Source organism: Bombus pascuorum, chromosome 3 (genome assembly GCF_905332965.1).
Source record: "Bombus pascuorum chromosome 3, iyBomPasc1.1, whole genome shotgun sequence".
Lineage (NCBI taxonomy): Eukaryota > Metazoa > Arthropoda > Insecta > Hymenoptera > Apidae > Bombus > Bombus pascuorum.
The window spans coordinates 7,402,530-7,424,337 of NC_083490.1; the positions used below are offsets into that span (position 1 = coordinate 7,402,530).

General features: G+C 37.9%; 1 protein-coding gene across 4 annotated transcripts in view; it reads right to left on the minus strand.

Moving 5' to 3' along the window:
• LOC132905635 (E3 ubiquitin-protein ligase MIB1-like) overlaps positions 1–21,808 on the minus strand; it is a 243,809-nt gene that overhangs the window by 43,639 nt on the left and 178,362 nt on the right. The window lies entirely within an intron of this gene.

Genomic DNA, 21,808 nt, shown 5'->3' on the forward strand with positions numbered 1-21,808 from the left:
AGGATTCACCGTCGTATCAGTCTGTAACGAACTTCCTGATAGGAATAATCCACCTGTACTCCACCTTCGTCCCTGTAAAGCTCGATTTTCTAGTCGATGGAACGACGTCATTCCTCCTCGCTTTTATCTCGGTTCCCTGAACAGAATTTAGCCGAATAGTTTCTATGTGAGCGCGTTCGTGAGGGATACTAACGCGAAAGACGAGGACAGCAAGGATCGAAGGACCAACCGTGGCAATCGTGATGTATGGCTTTCGTTATTGGTGTTACACGGAGGTGTTTGATGATTGTCAATGGCCGCGTTGGGTTTAAATCGCCCTGTATCGCTGATTTTGATCTACTACTTTTCGTTGCTGCGGGATTACGTCAAACGATGAATAATTACTATAGTTGAAGACGTTCTTGGACGTGGAAATGCTTTGACAAAGTTAACTGTTACGGCGAAATGAAAGTTAACATTAACTCTTTGCTGGTATTCAAAATCAATAGAAAGTTAAGATGTAAAAAAATTGACGAATAAACCAAGACATAAATAAATAGTAGATAAATAAAATCATTCTAAATATGAAACAAATAATTTGTATCTACCTACTTCTTTACTACGTTTCATATATCATTTGCATAATAACCTACGATTTATTTATTGTAACACAATGATCGATTTATTGAAAATCTGAAAACCCGTGGAGACCAAAGTTAATTCGATTTAACTTTCCAATGTATTTTATATTTATATCATAATGTCATATCGTAAAAAACACTTTATTGTTTTTAATTAACTTACTTAGTACTGTTATGTTTGATTAAGAATTTATTTTCACGTGTAATAGATTAAAGTATCGAATTGAAAAGAAAATATCCAAACGCAAAATTCTAAAAAACTTAGAATATAAGTTTCCGTATACAAACAATTTATTATTCCTCGATATCTATGGTTCTCGTAACGCGTATAATGTACCGAATGGACTTAACACAGGTTTTAAACTACATAATTAACGTGGTGCTATGCACGATACCGATAGATATTGCGGAATGATTCTTCGCGCTTGTGATTTTCGGGGCGCGCCGCAAATCGCGTATTCGCTGATAATGAATTTGCTGGCTAATAAATTCGAGCTATCAACGCATCTGGATTAACGTTTCAGCCCGTCACGTTAATATAGTGCACACCCTGAGTGCTCATCAACGTTAGTGGTGTATTTGCAAATGTTATGCACACGTCCAGAAGCCAAGCAATGTACACGGGCAGAGCACTGACATAATAAAGATTTATTTACTCCGGCAACCTATACGCATTGACCGTGCTTCTATTCCCACCTGGATCTATGGATCTAATGGACAAATACGGGACTTAATTTATCTTCGTTCACGATGCGAAATTCATGGTTAGATTTACATATATACGAGATATTTTGTAAAAATTCTGCCAGACCTTCGTCCTTCTTCAGAAGATCAAAGTTGATTAGATTTTGATGCTAAAAAATAGTTCACAAGGTATAAGTTTCTCTATTTCTTACTCTTCTCCAGGCGTAATAATGTTATTACTTTTACTTTACACTAATATAATTTATTTCTTACAAAACATCGCGAATCTATCGCCTATTCTAAGAGTATCTGTATATCTTCGAATCCATCAAATTGTTCTCTTCTTCAGCTACATAAAATATTTTGTATTCATCGAACGACGTAGAAATACAAGAATTAACGAAAAGACCTATCTGCCTATTTCTCTCGTATGGTTTTCATTTTAATTTCGTTCCTATTCGACGCAAGCCAATTAAGGTAATTAGGAAAATTCACGAGAGAGCACAATTTCATAACGACATCAGAGACTTAAGCCGAGAGGAAAAGATCTGTGACTAGTTGAACAGAATCCAACCGTATCTCTCGTTGCTTCGAGCTCGCTTTGCAAACATCTTATCGGGCGATAAACCAGACTTGTTACCGAGTGCAAGCGGTATTGAAGTTGAAGCAACTCGCGCGATCCAACATCCAGAAGCAAGTAGTTACGTAAGTGGAGCATGTCGATATCGAAATTCTGTTAACTACATCACTGGTGGCTGCAGCCACAGCGATGAACGGCCGGTGTCCGCAGCCATAGCGACGAACGGCGAGCATTGACAAGGCAGGAACGTTGGCAATTAATGGGAGGTGGGACTTAATTAGTACAATCTCCATGGTGTGTTCCATTCCCGGCGTATCGAGTCCCATGTCTACGATCACCTCTGTCTCTCCCTATCTCCTCCCTCTCCCACTCCCTCTCCCTCTCTCATTCTACCCCTAAATACCGAGCGTTCCAGCGCGTTCCTCAGAAGAAGGTAATATCCTGCTGGAAGCCCCAGCTACGACTTCTTGCAGGACAACGTTGCTGAAATACCGATTTCAGATACGTCTACAGACGCAAGAGCCGAGGGAAAGGTATTGGTACAGCGAGAAATTGTACTCTGAAAGGAAATTACGTCGAATGGTTGTTCAAAGAACATTTTTTGTAGACACTTGTAAAGAGTGGAGCAGAAGCTTGTGAATATTGAATTAGGGTTCATTGGGAAGAGTGAATATACACGAAAGTGCTTGAATACTTGCTATGGAATAATTATTAATTAAAAATTATTAGGGGTTCAATGTATTTGAACACTCGCAATGGAAATATCAAATGAAAATTAGAAGAGTATCGACCCTTTGATGGATTTGAACTGCGTCAGATGACAAGTTATCATGTATGAACGTCTTATTTAGACGACTACCCCAACAGTACAAGTCGTCATATCGGGCGTATCAATTAGACTCTTCACGCGTTCTTTAAATTACTCAAACCACCTCATACATACTCAAACGTGATTATTCGTTAGATATGATAAACTCATTCTGCCTTCTCTGGCTACTGATTCACGTAATCTTTATATCAACTGCAACGACACAACCCATGCTAAAGATGAACTTAAGTCAGAATATTTAAAATCGCTATTGTAAAAGTCCAAGCAACAATTTACAACAAGTTACAGATGTAGCGTACCTGTAGCTCTTTCAAAGCTCCCTGACAACCCTGCGTACATATCTAGAACCTAATATTAAAATTATTCGTTTCCTATTTCTTGTGGATACGTTATTATTTATTGTTAAGAGAGATCACGGAATTCTCTTCTTCTACCGTAACGTTATACAGATCATTTTGCTCGTTTTCAATATTTTGTCTAGGTGTATCTAAAGTAAATGATATTTTCTCATACTTTCGTTATTATACCAAAGACTAATAGTATCTCATAATATACAACTTTCGTTATTCTATGCAAAATTCAATATCGAATTTTAACACCTTGAACTTTCAATGGATCAAATAACCGTATCTTACTACACGCGTAAAGTATCCGGAGTAAAGCGGTCGCTGAAAATGTAATATAATGGAAATGATAAATGCAGTAATATGTAAAGAAATTAATTCAGATATTCTTTATTTTTCTTCGAACGCTCGTAACGCAAACAGCTACGAACGCGGAGAACGAAGTTTGTTGGCGGCTTAATTAATCAAAAATAGGTAGATCCGAGTTTAGGAAATCTTCTAGCAAGCGAACTTGCAAGTATTTCCCAAGTCATCGAGATACTTTAAAACATTAAAGAGGCTTGGTCTATCCTGTTTTTAATTAACTCTGCATAGAATTCGAGGGAAGCTGCGCTCGGCTGCTGGATCTTGGTCGAAGGCGAGCGATATTGAATCCGCGGATAACTTTTCATGGAGTTAGACTTCGCCTATCCTGGCACGTCGTTAAGGGAGCCCCAAAGGGAGGAAGAAGGGAGAAGTACGATTTTATTGAACTACCAGCTTCGACGCCAGGGAAAAAGGGGTGTACGTGTTTACATTACCAAGTAACCGCGGGTGCATCCGCTTTTCATACTCTTCTTTCGTTCCCATTTAAATGTTACATCCCCTTTATCGTTACTCGTAATTGCTCATCGATAATGTCCTGTTACCAGTAATGTCGGTCATTCGTTTGTCTTATTTCATGCAATTATATTTTATAGTATTGTAGTTGTCTGTGAGACTAGCTTTAGTTTTGTTTTATGTCTGCAAACTATGTAAAACCAAGTGGGATTTCTAGGCCATCAGGCTGAAATAAATAAATACTATACGGTATAATTATATAAATTATATCACATAAACTACACATAGACATTATACGTGTTTTATCATATTTGATAGAATATTTAACCGACTTTTAACGTTTCCTATAATACAGGTCAATTTTTCACCCACTTGCTCCCAACTTTCAGCTTTAAAACGGTGGTCGTCGTTCGCGTAATCGAATAGTGTTGGGAAAGTTTTTAATGGTTCTCGTAATTATTTGATCAAAATCACGATAACACTCGAATCGATTTCTGACATTTTGAATCACTAGTTACAGCTTTGTCGCGAATTTAAAAAAAAACCATTCTGAAAGTTCTTTCGTTTTAATGGCTTTTCTGGTTTTTTCTTCTATTCTTTTTTTTAATAGATGAATATAGAATTACAATTTTGATGTTTTAATTTCGGATTTAACTTCTTTCCCTGAGTTTTGAATTAAAAACATTTTCAGATAGAATTTGATTAATGGTGCAACGAAGAGTACTTACATTTATCAATACATATTTCTAACACGTAACACTTGCTTTTGAATGAAATCTCACATTGTGGAACGAATTCGGTTTTATCTTTCTCTAAATCTTTTTACTGGATTTCTAACTGTGGGGAAACTCATTATATTTTTAATTACGTTATATTATACATTTTTTTTGTAAGTCAGTACCTTTGATATTTTATTTTATTAATTGTAACGTCTATAGTATTGCAATTATATTGCACGTAGTAATTGTAATTATATCAATTTGATATATAAATATATCACCATACTCGATTTATCGAACAACGAAAAAAATACTTTTATAAATGATATTAAATAATATAACTGCTAATATTGAAATATTAAAATAAAATGTTTTCCAAAAATTGATCAAAAACTGCAATCGTCGTTCAATCTTTTGATTGCTATGTTACTCTCCTTTCTACGTTGTTACGACGAGAGCAATTCGTTTGGAGCAATAACGATCAATCTAAAGATATTTTTAACAATAAATTGCAGTGCACTTATCAAACACGACAAATTTGTGGGGATGATGAAATTGCAGAGTCCTTTGGTACAATTATTAACTGCGCTGAAAACGTAAAGTGTTTTGAAAGCTATAAATGCACCTTTTTCGTTTCGATCTAACTTTATAAAATTTTCATGAAGCTCTAAACAAATAATTTAACATATTAACAATTATATATTTCTCAATTTTCTAACAGTATAAAAAGCAAAATTATTTTACCGAATTAAAGTTATTGACAAAGATGAGATATTGTTGAAGATTACTGAGCTGTCGTGTTCGATGTCAACAGCAATTCAACGTTACATTAATTTTAAGTAGATGCTGATAATTCTTTTTATTTTATGCTCGAGTGAAATAATTTTCCTTCGTAACAGCAATTTACTATGAAGCTTCTTCGCTTCTCAGTACTTCGTATTTTTATGCAATATTTTAATTGCTATAAAACGCTTAAAATGTTTTATTTACGAATCCAATGACTCTAAAATCATTTGATATGACAAGTCCCAGATTCCTTAATATCACAGTATTATCGTAGCTTCAATACTTTGAAATATGATAAAATCGTAAAAATAATCGAATTAATTAGGAGATATCTTCGTCCCTTTTAATTCCATTGATTTAAACAACAAATCCTGAGTATGCTATTCCGAGCGAAACATCTTCTCACTGCGAAAATTTTAAATTTTTATCTATTTCTGAAGAATTCCATAATATCAAAATTCACGACGGATGGAGATTTATAAATCCTTTACGTTCCAAGGTTTCAAACAAAATGAGCATCCCACAATTCTTAAAAGTCTCTTACGATTCTTGAAATTTGTCTCAATTTGTTTTTTGCGTATTAATTTTTATGAGTCTGCAGGTTTAATTTATTTTCCAAATACCTCTACGAACTGTGCGGAAGCCTCAACGCCCTTCTAAATCTCACCCTTAAAAAGAAGTCAAAATAACCTCTGTCGGGAACAAAGAGCAGCGCGTGTTTCCACACCCGAGACTTTCGACAAAAAAGGAAAAAGGCTAGAGAGAGAGAGAGGCACATACAGAGTGAAACAACGCTGGAGACAAAACAGACAGCCACCCATGGAACGGCAAATTGTCCAGGGTGGTGTGGCAGAGGCTCATAAATAATACAGCGGTTTCGCTTTCAACAAGAACATCGTCGGGAAGCAGCAATCTCTAGGACTGAAATTTTCTCGCGGACATTCCGCATGCAGCGTCAACACGGATAATGTGGCGAATGGTGCGACGCCAGGCTCCTTCTGTCTTTCGTCAACGAAGAATCGCAACCCGCTTACGACGACAAAGTGTCTTTGGAACGGGGTGAGAACGAGAAGTCCAGAACGAAAAGGTATCGCCAACCTTGGGAAACAAGAGTACAAAGGAGAAGAAAGAAGCAAACGAGGAGGATGGGACAGGTGGCGGTCGCCCAACTCGAAGGAACTTGAAAAGCTGACGTTTCGCTTACGTGCGGGAACTGGCAAACGGAGGATATATCCCATGCGACCGGATGAATTTGTCAAGTGGGCATCGAGGGCCTCATTGAAAACGATGAAAATCGGATGCATGTGAAGACGGGATTTCCTGTAAGACGCAAGCGTTTGACGCATTCATCGGAATTTAGAATTAGTAGCGATACAATGGAGCAACATTCAGTCGTAATTATTTAGAATAGAGTGCTTTAAGACGCGGATCAAACTTCAATTTAATTCAAACTTGGCTCAAACTAATCCAAACCTTATACCAAATCGCAAACATTAGAAATAGTACAGTTAGCTGCCGATGGAAGAAGATGAGTGTTCACGAGGTTCAAAGAGTATTATTTTCGTAGCACTATACTTGTTCTATGGAAGAAAAAATATTATACAGTAATATAGTCGAAAATTGATTACTTGGAAAGATAGTTATATGGGGTTGTGTTTTAAAGTGCGGTTATGACGTATAGGGAACGTCTTGTACTTCCATGGGAGAGAAACTACTGCTATTACCAGTTCAGAAGATATTTGAACTTTAATTTTGCAAAACTTACTGTACGAAAGGCGAGAGAAAGAAAAAGACAAGAGTAATGCGTTACATTTTTCTCTGTCTTCTATCCGATACCTTCAGAAGGTATTTTAACTTTAATTTTGTAGAACTTACTGTATAAAAGACGAGGAGAAATAGAAACACAAGAGTAGTGCGTCACATCTTTTCTTATCTTCCATTGATAGATTCTACAAAATTAAAGTTAAAATACCGTTTAAACCATTCAATTTTCGACTATTTTGTCTTAATACTCTTCTACGTAGAATGACGAGAGGATTCGACGTATGCAAAACATTGTTCGATTAAAAATACAGCACGTACATCTTGATCAATGAATATGCAACATTGTACTTGTGAAAAAAGTATGATACTGTTACGACCTTTCGCGGAGAGACGCAGTCGCGAAGAAAACGCGTCAGCGAGAGGCGCCGCGAATTAGTCGTTCCCCTGTTTCGGTTAAGATAACAGAGGTAGTTCAATGTATTTAACATTGTATTAACAGTGTTAATATAGCTTGTATATTAACAATAATGCATATAATAAAGAACGTCAAAAATTATTTTATGATAAATACAGTTAATGTGTTACAGAAATTTGACTCGACTTTGTGATATCTCTCGATATATTCGTTAGACTTGGCGATTTTATTCGTCAGACCTGTCGATGTATGCTGTTAGAATCTTCAAATGAGACTGATTACCCTTCGATCATTTCTTTGTCTTCTCGGGGAGACGACTCCCACTACGCTCGGATCACGCCACCGTTCGCGAGAATAAAATAACGGACCGAAATCGACGTTTCTGGAACTCGCTGCTTGGTGACAAATATGCGCTCGTCGATACATTGTACATTTTCCGTCGGGCAGATAAGACGATCTGTCTGCGACACTATAGGACCGCGAGCGACGGTTAGAAATACGGCCTATATTAAGCCTCGTGGCGTAACATATACTTTTTTTTTTTATTTGCATTTATTTTACAATCAATTTTCGTTAGAGAATTTTAAGTAAATTTATCTAACGTTGTACTATGACATGGTTAATAAGTGTTTATAGTATGTTTGATTCTATTTGAATCTAGTGCTTAGGTCTAAGGTGTAATGTCTTTTCAGCCTGCGGATCTGTTCCGACGTGTCGAGTAGTTGAGTAATTAGAGGGTTTTGGTGGTTGTTAACTCTTGTGCTATGTCTATTGCTGAATTTGAATAATTCTTCTTTGACTGTGGGTATCTTGAGGTCGTAGTGTATCGTTTCGTTGGTGACGTACCAAGGTGCATCTATTAGGGATCTTAAGGTTTTCGATTGGAATCGTTGAAGAATTTCTATGTTGGAATTACTCGCTGTTCCCCATAGTTGGATTCCATAGGTTTTAATATGGCTTTGTATAGTGTAATTTTACTTTGCGTGTTTAAATTGCAACGTCGGCCGATGAGTCAGTAGAATTTTTTAAATTTTGCTTTGAGTTGTTTCGTTTTATCTAAGATATGTTGTTTCCGTGTCAATCTTCTGTCCAGAATCATGCCCAGATATCTGACTGACTCTTTATCTGGAATAGGTATATTGTTTATCGTCACCTGTGGACAAGTTTGTTCTCGTAGCGTGAAAGTTATGTGGCTGGATTTGTTTTCGTTGACTTTGAAGCGCCATTTGTGAAACCGCTCTTCCATAGAGTCGAGACCTCGCTGGAGAGTAGAACAGATACTTTGACGTGGAAATAAAGTTTGGCTATCGAAGTTTTGACAGAAGATATTGTTGTCCGACGCATGTTACGTACAATTGATCGAAGTAAAATCATTCTATTTATTATTCACGTACTTATGACGTTCCACTAGCTGAAAGTCTAATTTTTCTACTCTTAAAACGTAATAAGAACGCGTTAGGAAGACAGGAAAGAACTTGGTGTTTTTCTCGATTCTCTGGTACGAAACAATGGGGAAACGCGTCAGAACGATAAAAATGGCACGTGTCACGTGCTCTCGTCGTAAGGACACGGTCGACTTCTTTTTCCTGACAGAAAATAGGCGACTCAGAAAAGGCGCCGTTCGTGACTCAATCTAGAATCGTCCACTGAGTCCTTGCTCGTCGACTTTGATAAATGAGAGGTGGAATAACCGTTCCCATCGTTGCGACCAAACTATGAGTATTATACCTAGCGGGATTCATCCCGTTGGAAATCCCGTTGGAAGCAAGTACGATTATCCACGAACAATGTTTCAGCTGTTCGAATGTCCATGAGTTCGAAATTCTAACTCCATCTTCTATTAAGGTGGATAGACGTAGAATGGAGGATGCAGCATGATGTTGACATTTAATGCGGAGTTTGGATGCACCGAAATGTTTGTTTTACGTACAGGGAAACAGATGTATGAAATGAAGATTCTTGGTGAAGATTACATTAATTTATCTTTACAATTTTTATAGATATTTGGATATTTGGACTTCGTAGTTCATGTAGTCAGTTGCTGAAGTACGTAGTCCAATTTTCTTTTCTTAAAAATGCAATAAATAACTTCTGTATATGTACATTTTCAGATTGGTTTCGAATTTTATCGATACGATCATACGGTGCTTATGAAATTTCAAAATGGTTTATATCGTACATACAATATATGTATACATAAAAGTTTCTTTCGCTAAGTGTCCAAATACTTTTTAGAGTTCGCTGTACCTACGTATACATCTTTCATAACGTAGAATTACTTTTATTTCCTTTTTATTTGTTACACCATAAGTAGCTCTTAAACTGAAAAGGTGGATACTTCATGCCCGGACCGAATTGAGTTTCTCGCAAGTTAGAAGGTAGAAAACCTTTTTCCTCCCTCTTGAGAAAACTTATTTGGCAAAAGTCTTATAATAATCTTAATTTAGAACGTTTGAAGTTGTCGCATAAATTTCTTTGCATCTTTTTTCAACAAGTGTTACCTACTGAAAAATGTATCGGACATGAAAGACCCGCGTTTACATTCTGACGGTATCGTAAAAACGTTTTCAGTCTAAGAGTTGATTACGTATAGCATTCGAATATAAATAAAAAAATAGAATCTAAGTAGCAATTGTTTGATCCATTAAATGTTACAAGAGGTATTTTCTCTAAAGTTTACAAAATAAGAAATATATAAAGACACCATAATTTTAAATTTAATAAGAGCAATGAATAGATACGTGTAATATATACCACAGAGTGGATGACCTGTTATCAAAATGGTAAAAAACTTTCAGCACAAAAGTCGCTAAAGTTCGTACTGTATCAAATTTAAACTTTCTTTTACCCACCACCGTACCTTGTACGATCGGTGTCTGTTCTTCAACTGCGTGTCTATCAACACATTGTACGTTGCAGAACGTTCTGTCCTTTCGTACGAGAAACACCTGTCCAGCGGTTCCTGTTGATTCTCAGTCGACGACCAGACAACGTATCCGAGGAATTGGATGACCGTCGATACGGCGTATACTGGGTGGCCTCGAATCGATTTCATTGGTTACAAAAACGAGCTTGGAAAAACGGTAAGCATCTCACGGAGCGGCGCTTCGACACCGATTGAAACTTCGTGTGTTCGTGCCGAAGGTGTTGAGTGCATTTCCTGGGGCATGACGTGAATGGCCGAGCGGAGCAGGTTAGTTTTAAAATAAGACAAAGGCACCTGCCTCTTAGCTCCCGCGGCGATCGTTTCAGCAGGACGATCACGCGCCACCGGCCGTCCAACTTTGCCGACTAATCAGAAAAATCCACACTCCGTCGACCTTATTGAATTGTCCCTGACGACTAAAAGGTCCTCCCTTTGTTCCTGATCACAGCCTATCCGTGTGAAAGACGACGACTCGCCGATTTTTTCTTTGGCTTGCACCTTCGTCTTCCTTTACTCCAATTTTCGATATGAGCGATCTGTTTGGTATGTCGTCTATGTTTCTCACAGAGATGGGATTTATTTTGCTTTTGCCCAAGTTAAGGTATCTGTAGCGTAGATCAATTCTCTCGACAAGTTTTTGGAAATTTTAACGTTACGTTTCTTTGATCTACTATATCTACTATGTATACTCAATTTTTAGGGAGTCTAATTTGAATCGAACGAAGATATTCATTCTCAAAGTTTTAACGTACGTAACGTTGCGTGAAATGGATAGAAGAATCATTTTAAACTGCAAGATTCACCTCCGAACCCTTCCGTCTTCGAGTAAAAGTAACGCGAAGTGTGTAATATCGGTAATTCCAGCGTGCAAAATAACGTATATTATAATGCGAAGCTGCTGTTCTATTTCTGAATTGTTTATCAGTATGCGCGCGTAGAAAGTACAGACAGCTGAGAAATTTCTTGCTAGAGAGATAATCTCAGACATACTCGAAGAATATGATTCTCGAGTATCATTGCGTGTTTCACTTTCGAGGGATATTGTCGCGTTACAAATAACTTGAAAAATGATATCCTCCGTTGTTTCGTTCGATAGTACCATTGATCATAACGAGCCATACACGCCATATATTGATAACTACAGGAAAGCGATTGTAGTTTTTCCTACAATTTATATTATTATATCATTAAACTTCATGGAATAAATTAACTTGTAGAAATGAGTCACTTGTTTCGTGAGAATTGAATATTAAACATCCGCGATATGGTAATTAGTGATTTTTCCTATTAAAACTCACCCACGCTTCTACATTTTCCCAGGGCATGAAAATTATGGAACGTTTTAAGTGGAAATATTTGAACTTCCCTAATTCGATGGCTAGACGCTGCAAGTGCCTAAAACGAAACATTGTTCGCAGCAACACTTTCACGTAGCCATTCGATAAATAGGAAACTGCGTTTAATGCGATATCAACGTAGAAATAAAATTCCTTTAGTCGGTTGTCCGATGGCAGAATTCGATCGATCGACTGCCTGCGATTTGGAAGCGCTCGTCTGCAAAACACATGGGAAATTTGAGAGCGCGCCGGTGCAAACTTCCACCGATTCAATGTTATCGAATTAATTGCAACTAGAATGTAAAGTTCGTTGAAACAAAATGCGAATCTGATATTGAGATATCGTGTACGGGCATATGTTCCGTTTCTCTAATCTGTGCCGCGAATTTTGTCTATGATATTGTAAACGCGCACGGAATGGAAGACAAGCGGAGATCACGGGACCGAAGAATCTTTTTTATTTCAACGTCGCTTTACGACCAGAAAGGAGTACTTTGATATAACGTAATTGGAGACGAAAATAACGTATCGGATGATGTAGGTCTTTTAAAAATAGGCGATAAATTGACGGAGTTTCGCGATTCGTAAATGGTAAATAGGTCACACATACGTGAATATTACGGTTTTCAATACAGCAGTCTGGTTAAATCATTTATTTAAACGAAAGATCGAACGATTCAATTAATGTATCGTCGATAATGCTTGGGAAAAGGAGGAGGAAACGTATTGCAGGTGGTCAAGCGATGAATTAAGTTCTTTTTCTCTGGACGCTTCAATTAAAACGAGCTTACATCTCGTTTGCGTTGATTTATCTGCACGGCAAAAGATATTATTTTTACAAAGTAAATCGTTTAAGCAGTAGCTAACTCTGTTTTGCGCATAAATCATAGAAGTTAAATGTAATTAGATTCTTCATATGTATTTTTCTCAATGACGTTTTAAAGGAATAACGTTTCATTGAATTGGTTATTTCTTTATCGTTATTTTACGTCGACTATAAAGAACGAATGAAATATATAAACATTGAATTAAAATTTCATCAAAGGTAAAAGATTCGCGTTCACGTTGTTACGTATGCTTTGGTATGTAATTAACTTCGTAAATTATTTTTTGTATTATTTTCTTGCTAATTAACGATTCTTATAATTTATAATACGTACGTAGAATTCCATGTGAAATTTAATTAAGATTTTGTAGTTTAAGTCTATTTAAATTCCCTTGTTTTTGATTTTCGATATCCGAAATTGATCGTTCTTTTCGAAATCTTCTCACAAACCAGTTACGTTGTATTATCTACAATCTCGTGTTCGATAAAAATGCTTCGCTTTCCTTAACCTACTTACATAGTCGGCGAACAAAGGAATTGCGAAAACAAATAATTATTTCGTACGCGGCTTATCCGTGCTGTTTAATTTCAATACGCTGGAGATTCGGTGTAGAGCCAGCTAACTATGTTATTTAATTAAATACTTGCCAGGCGGTGATGAGGCCGATGCGATGAGGCGAAGATGAAATATTCCTGTGCACATTACAACGGGCCGCTGGTAATTCTCGCAAATGTCTGTACGCTATATCATACGTACCTTTGTCAGTTTATTACGCTATACGCGTACCGGCTGGAAAATTCGAATAAAATATATCAGACACCACGGTCGGTTAATAAGGCACGAAATTACGAACAGGAATTCTCACCGAATAGTCGACTGACAGTAAGCGCTCGCATTAAATACATCGCTGTATAACATTCCTGGAATCTCCTCTAGGAACCGGCATAATATATAGAATTAACGGCTCTTTTCGAAAAGGATGGTAAAATTCTTGATTTCGGCAATCGTGTGCTGCTGCTGAATTATACGTTGCTCCGAAATCGGTTGAAAGCAGCTAGTACGTAGGTAAGAAATACTTTTTCAATTCTTTACCAAGAAAGTCATTAACTGTTGTTTAAAAGCCGCTGAGCGTGGTGGTGAAAAGATCGCGGGCATCGATGCGTTTAGAGAAAATTCAAAGATGCGGAAATGTACGAAATGCACATCCTATGCGGAAATATTTAAAGTATACAATATATGGAAAATATAATATGTATGTATATCGAACAATGCTATGTAACTATGATGTAATTCCATACTTTACGATAAAAATGGATTTGATTAATTTTTTTGTAAATATTATAAAATTCGATGTACGACTCAGTTGAACAGCCAATAATCTAATACGATGATCCACGTGACTGTCAATGATCGATTAAAAAAGATAATTCGATTTCTTAATATGGAATATCATACATTACCATAGATTTCGATCGATCGATGCTATTTTGATTCTTTCCTGGCGAATCATTTTTCTCGTACGATTTAAAATATCAAGAGAAATCGCAGTTTCACATCGGAGAATTTACACTAAATATACAAAACGGTGTCGCTGGTTAATAAGGTACGAAACTGGGTGCAGAAGCCCTCTTCAGGTAACAGTAAATACGCGCCAAGTACTAAAATTTGCATTTAACTACTGCAGCCAATTTGAATACCTAATTTGAATACGTAGCCGCATAAATTTATGATAATTACTCTTCTTAGCGTTATTTGAATGTTGTCTACAAGCGTCGTGTACTTAACACGTGCTACGTTTAGTAATCAGACCTTCTCTTCTTTTTATTTAACGCCTGCCTGTTGGTGTTATTTGATTTTTGTATTAACGTAACGCTGAAAGATGATCTTCAGATCAATCGATATCTACGTGCAAATATTTTTTATACGAATTTATTCAGAAGTCGTTCGCTCAAAAGTTCGCCACGATATTCGATTTTGACAGTGCAACTAGAAAATGTTTCCAATAAAAATTCATCGGTATCGAACGATTAATTTAACGAAGAATTCATTTGATCTTTTCTCTTCATCAAACGCTCTCAGACAAAAGAACATGCGTAGAATAGACTTTCCCAAAATTCAAACGTTTCCAACATTAGTCCAAGTTAAAAAAAAAAAAGAAAGAAAAAATTCCACACAGAAAAACCAACCTCGCCGCACAAGTCTCAAGCTGCTCATCTTAATGTGAAATTATCGATAATGCGATTCGAAGGACAGTACTTCAACGATCTGACGATTCGAATCGAACGACAAACAAATAACTCGATGTAACCGAAGTCTCCATCAAACGATCTCCAATACAGGCGAATGGGCATGGCAATGGAAAAGCTGTGAGAAGCTGGTTGGCGTGGCGCCACCTCGTACTCCATATTCCCCTTTATACCATCCTCGCATCGTTCCTCTTCACGTTTTCGCCCCTCTTCTCTTCGTTCAGCCGAAAATTCCACCGCGGTATAGTTTGTTAGGTCCGTGGACGTTCTTCTGGCGTCGGCGATTTTCCGTCGGGCCGGAAGTCGAGGGCCCAGAGGCCGTTGCATCGGAAAATCCGTAGCTCGCACCTGTCGACCCGATACGCGTCTTCTCTGATGCATATATGCATGCACGTTATGCATAATCTACCAGGCGCATCGTGACCTCGGCCCACGATGCCAGAATGGATCCGCGTTTTACGTGCTGACCCTGCTGCGAGAATTCTATCCACCTTCGAGCCACTCTCCGCGGAAAGTGCTATTTGCTGATCGATTCTGACGAGATCCGGCCAACTTTGCGCGATGGAACTCCGGCCAACGGACATTACGAGTTTCGTGGGGCGTTTCGGATGGAAAACGCGAACGCGCGTTTCTCTTTGGCCAAGCGTTTCGATGGAGATCGGTTCCTCTCGTTTGCTTTTCTTCCTTTCGAGATTGAAGGGCGAAAGTAAAAAGAGGCTGTAAGTGCTATTTTTAAAAGAACCGTTCATTTTCTTCACGGGGAGGATGCTTATACGAACACCGGTATCGATAAACGCAGATGAAAGGGTTGTTACGATAATTCGTACGGTTTTTAACATTTTCTTTTTTGGTAAGAAAGGTCGCAGTGTCTGGTAAAAAAGATTGCCAGCCACGACTGCCACGTTTTTCCGCTAGTTTGTTCGTAACTACGAAGAAGAAAGTAGAGCGATATTATTACAAAAACCATGAAACGACGGAGAGAACGAAGGTAATAACCGATGAAAAATTACGAACATCAGACGGAAACGTAATACAGAAGAAGATAAAATTGATGAATCAAAGCGTTAAAATATATCAAGCGTTGGTCGACGAATCAAACTGTATTTCCTTAACTAAACAATTGTATTTTATATTTGTCATTACATTATTTTATACTCGATCGTAATTTTTGAAGATCATCGTGTCAGTGAAAATCGGAATATCGAAAATTCTATTTCGATTGTATCGTTATTTTGAATATCAGCTTGTCTATTATCCGCGCGTATCGCTACACGAGAGGAAGTCGGAGCGACGATTTCGCAGAAGCAGCAGATGTTGGCGGTTTCGGCCAATATCGACGTTCCTAAGAGTCGATTATTGAAATACAGTTCGTAGCGCTTTACTGAAGAGTTTCCTAATAGGACAATTCTCCTCGACACTGCTTTCAGAAGTACTTTACCGAACATGTTATTTTCGAGTCGACTTTAATACCAGTTTCGATCGACTTCGGAACCGGAGTTAATAGTTGTTTAATGTTAGTTGGCCATTGCCTATCGCTTCGCCGAATGAATCTCCGACCCTTGCGAATCCGATCGACGTTCGTGGAATTACTCGATGGGCTATCGAAATTTTTCAAATTATGTAACTTTTACGTTAAACTTTCGATCTCTCGGTAACAGAAAAGTTTATCGAAGCTCTACTTATGGCGTTCGATCTTTTTGCAGTTTCTGTTCAACTCATTAAGAACCAAAGTTGAGTTGACGCAATGTTTTATTTGTAATTTTCTGTCTCCCTTTTCCTGCCCAATTTACGTTATTGAGTTTTATTAAATTCATATTGCAATTACGAGAAGAGATTCGCCGAGCTCGCTCAATATCTTTTTCCTTGCTATTTCTTCTTCCACGTAAATTATTTTAGTTAATGAAATTCCAAGAAATTCAACTATTTTGTGTTAACAATTAGCAAACAATTTTTTCCAGATTATAAAAGCTCTTCTGTAATATTTCTGTTACGTCCGTGCGACGTCCCTCATGGTCTGGCCTACACATCGTTACACTGACCCGCGATAAACCTAAGGAACCACCATAAACCGAATCTTTTTAGCTTAATCTCTATTCATATAAGTATTTTCAATTTATAGATGGTCCTTAAAACAGTCCTTATGTTTATTGCACGCTCTTACAAATTACGGAGAAAGCGAATGTTTGTCTAGCGAAATAGCAGGTTTTTCCCATGAACAAGGACACCCATGAGCCACATCTGCAGGAGACTTTCTCCTCATATTTTTATTTATTAACGTTGACTATAACCAGTGGGCATCGCAGATCGTTACCCTCACTTTTCTACCGAAAAGTGTGAACAACGAATCCGCGTTCTTAGTTCAAAAAGGCACACCCACATCGAGCTTTCCTCCTTAATAGTACGAGACGGGTCTTCTACTGTTCTTCCAATCTTCGTGTGGTCAAGTCAACGGTCTTATTCTTAGAGCAGTCATCTACTGTTCTTTCTATTTCAGCGCAGTCATTTACTATTGCTACACATTTAGATCAGTCAAATCTATTGTTCTTTCAATCTCGACGTAGTCGTCTACTGTTGCTGCAAACTTAGGCCTCACTACGGTCTACGCGACATTGACTTAATCTACTTTTTGCTTATACGAAGCAACTAGCAAGTATACAATTATCAAATATATCTTCCGACATAGCGCAATAATAAGTGTAATAAATTGTTGATAATATAAATCTTATAAAACTGTTGATTACAGTTTTATTACACAACAAACACCTCTATTATAAATAAGGAGATCGACCTGTTCGTGGTGTCGATTGTTATAATCGTAACGGGAATTTACGACTCCCGTTGACGCGCTTCAACACGATTGGACGAAAAAACAGTTTCTATCGTTGCAATACATCTTTTATAATTTGACAAATGGAAAACTTTATTTGACAATGTTTTGTAATGCCATCGCGTTTACGTAATTCTAACTTCTTAACTAACAGTCGATTCGTTTAATTTACCGTATATCAGCAACTTATCTGACTTATATCTCACACCGTGTAGCAGAGACATCAAAAGGATAGCAAAAGTAAAACAGAACATAGGAAGCAATAGACGCGAGTCAGCCGAAACTTTCTCGGATAATTTTCCCGCAATCATTTCGCTGGTGCTGTTCTCTGTTTCGGCCGAATTTCATTACAGGCGCGCTATATCGCAAAATTTATATTCCAGCTTAAATTAGAATATCAGATTATCAAATTCTGGAAAGTTGCTAATTCTACTATGGGTTGTGGAGATGGGTGCCGCTTTTACCACAACGTTCCGGCAACATTAATTAAACACAAATAAATGTAACTAGACTCCTATATTCCTGGCGAGGTTAACGCAGCAACGCAAAGCCAGTTTATCCGTATATATTTATCTCTATAGCACGTGGGATGCTATAAAATCTCGTTTCCGACCAAACTACGAAGAACAAAGTGGAATATACCGAATCAAACAGAAATTCGATCGACATATATATTTCCTCGTGTTTCGATTTCGAAACCAAATTCAGGCTTCATCTGCTAAAATGACATTTTTGTCAGGTCTGTCCTGAAGAAGTAAACCGAAACGCCCACGAAATGTCGGAACAAACCGCAACTTATTACTAACAAGTGCGATGGAAACTCGAAGATTCAGAAATATATCATCCAATCGCTGTGAAAGTTTCAAATATATAACGATATAATACTTAAAGAATATCCGAGATAAGTTGCAGAAGAAGTCCATTTTGTCACATGTTCAAAGAGTCGACTGACGACAAAATTGAACGGACAGGTACGTGCGTGGTGGAAGTAGATGCGAATGAAGTTTAATCGAACTAGTACCGGCGTTATGTTGTACTTAAGTTGTAATTATGTGTATCATCATAGCACACAGATTATTCAGGAAGTGATTGAAATTAATATTTACAATTTTATGTAAACAGACCGTATTCAATGGAACAAATTCGTCGAAAATCTATTTTCACTACCTGTCCGCTTATTTTTATCTTCGACTGAATATTTCCTCTTAAGACATGTAGATTAGGTCGTAAGACGAAGGAAATTAAAATGGACGTAAAATAAACGCCGATCGGACGTTTTTAAGATGTCGTGTGCCGTTTGGATTGCCGCGATACAACGGAAGCATCTCGATATCTTTTCACCTTTTCTATTTCCTCGCGATATCGAACGAGCGCTACAACCGTCAGTTTGCTTGGTAATTTTTATTTTAGAAATAAAAAGCCTAGGTACAACGGTTCTATCACTTTCAACTTCGAAGAGGATCCACTCGTTCACAGGAATAGCCCACCGACTGCGCCGTGAATTAGAGATTTAATCTGGCAGATTAGATTTTTTCTATCATTCTGGCAGTAGAGTCACGACGAACGAAGAAGAAGAAGTTTCTTGGCTAGAGATTCTCGAAAGGTAGGCAATATGTGTGTCACGTACTGCGCGCCGCCTTTACCCTCCGCCCTTTCCGTTGCGCACGTTCTCTTCTTCAGCGTCCTCGTGCAGGGCTACAACTAGCGATGGGACCCGATCGAGCGTTCTCAAAATAAAACGAACGATCGTAAATTAAACGTGGATAATTTTCGATAGAGTTTAATGCATCGGAATTTTATGCATTTATTGAACTTTCATAATCCTACTTCGTAGTAAATATTTGTGTAATAGAATGTAACGTAGAATTACAGTGTAATATAGAATTTATTAAATCGAATGTATTCGTATGGCACTAAAATCGTTGTAAAATCAAATACTTCCATGTGTATTGAAGAATGAAATAGCATTAGTGTGTTAGATAAGATATTTTAACTTAACTTAAAAACCTAACAAGCTTACAGTTGATCTGATATTAATTTGTTAATCACGAGTTACCACTTTAATCTTTTGGATATGATAATGTTTCATTCGCAGATCTCTTACTTCTTAACGTGTCATATTATCTTTCTTAAAATATACTTTTTTCGAGACTTAAAATCTACCTAATTGAAATTAATTTGTTTGAATTCTTTAAAAATTTCTCTTTAATCCCTTTAAGTTTTAATTTTCTAGAGGTTTCCGGTTACGAAATAACCCTGTTAAAAATGGGTTAAACGTTAAACGACGATCAAGAAGATTCCTATAGCCGTAAGTTGATGGAAAATTACAAAACGAAGGCGAAAGTACAACAGATGCGATCCATTAGTCACAACGCAAATTTCGATAAATCATTGGTCTTGGATGTTAATACGTTCCACGTAGAATATCGTATTGTTGCACGTGGGTATTGGTCCCATCGCTATTCGCAGATCACGTGCAACGCGTCAGGGTCGTAGGGTGGCGTTCTTACGCAGGGGAGCAAGAAGTAAGGGTTGTTTCGTGAGCCGCATACGGAAAACGGCCCAGCTCCGATAAACACCGAGCGACGCGAGTCTACTGAAAATCGAGAGACCGAAATTTCCGCGACAGTCACGAATTTTCACGGGCACCCATCCAAACTCGATCTATCGCGAAAGTCCTCCTCGCGTTTCTGCCTTCCGATAGCGAGGGTTGGGGGCGAACGATGGCGTTTTCAACGCGTCAAACGCGATCTTCAGAGAAATATTCTCTGTAACCCTTTACGGTTTTCTTCGTCACTCCAGCAACCGAGGAGAAGAATTTCGTGACTTGTTCCACTTTTGCTCTTCAATGCCTCGTTTATCATCGATAAACTCTATTTATATCTACTATTAATGCCACTTGACAAATTCTGCTTGCGAGTGACAATCAGATGCATCTATTATGAAGAAACGTATTATATTTTGAGCTTAATTAACCGCAAACCGATATAAAGTACGTTGTTACGTCGGTCGACTTTCTGTCTGGACCGGGCCACACGTCGCGGGCAGGATGGTAACCAGATGTCCGCACATCCACACGGCATACACTCAATAGCCTTAAGGACCCATCATAAATCTTAGGAAATTCTAACTAAGGTCCTTCAGACGGAACAAACATCTCTTTAGTAATTCGTTTTCTAACAGTTTATTGTTTACCACGGGAAGATTCGGGAAAGTTAGTCTCTCATGTTCAGTATCTTTCGTTAGCGACTTTCTCTCGAGGGCGGCTAAGACCCTTCCTAGTCTACTAGCTGTCTATTATCCAATCAGAAGCAATGTCTATTGCCCTCACTTTCCTAGCCAAAATTGTCATCAACAAATCCGATGATTCCGTGCGCTAGACACACCCATCCCTAGCTTCCCTCCGCCACAGCATCGTCACCGAACGACACTGATTTTGCATCTTTCGAACGGTCAACACCTTTGACCGGTTTCCACCTTTAGATCAGTCATCTACTTTACTTGCATATACGCACCAGTGTAACTATTATTCATTACAAAGTTGTTGGAATAAACTGTAACTTATAATTTATTATATCAGTGTCATATTTGATTTAACTACCTCTATTATCCTAACCGAAATAGGGGATCGATCATTTCACGGCGTCGATTGTCTAATCGTTACGGGAATTTACGACTCCCGTTGACGTGCTTCCTCGCGATCGCGTCTCTCCGCGAGTGAAGGAAACATACGTGATACTCGATATGTGTGTGAAAATGTTCTTAAGCGCAATTATGCAAGGCACACGTGTTACGCAAACAATGGAGAATAAACAATTTCTATATAGGTTTACCTGCGTTCTAGAAAATTATGCGTGTGCACAAATATCCGCAATCTAGCGATCAATGAAAGAGAATCTATCCAGACTTCGACTTTTTAAATATACCTATTTTCTACCACGCAATAACGCAAAAAATAATTAGATCCCAGTGTTTCCGATGATGCAACATGTACAATTTCAAGATTCGTAGTCGAGGCCCGCATACTAATCGAACACCTCGTAGAAGTCGTTAAACGACGACGGGTACAACTGCGTTCGTATTCA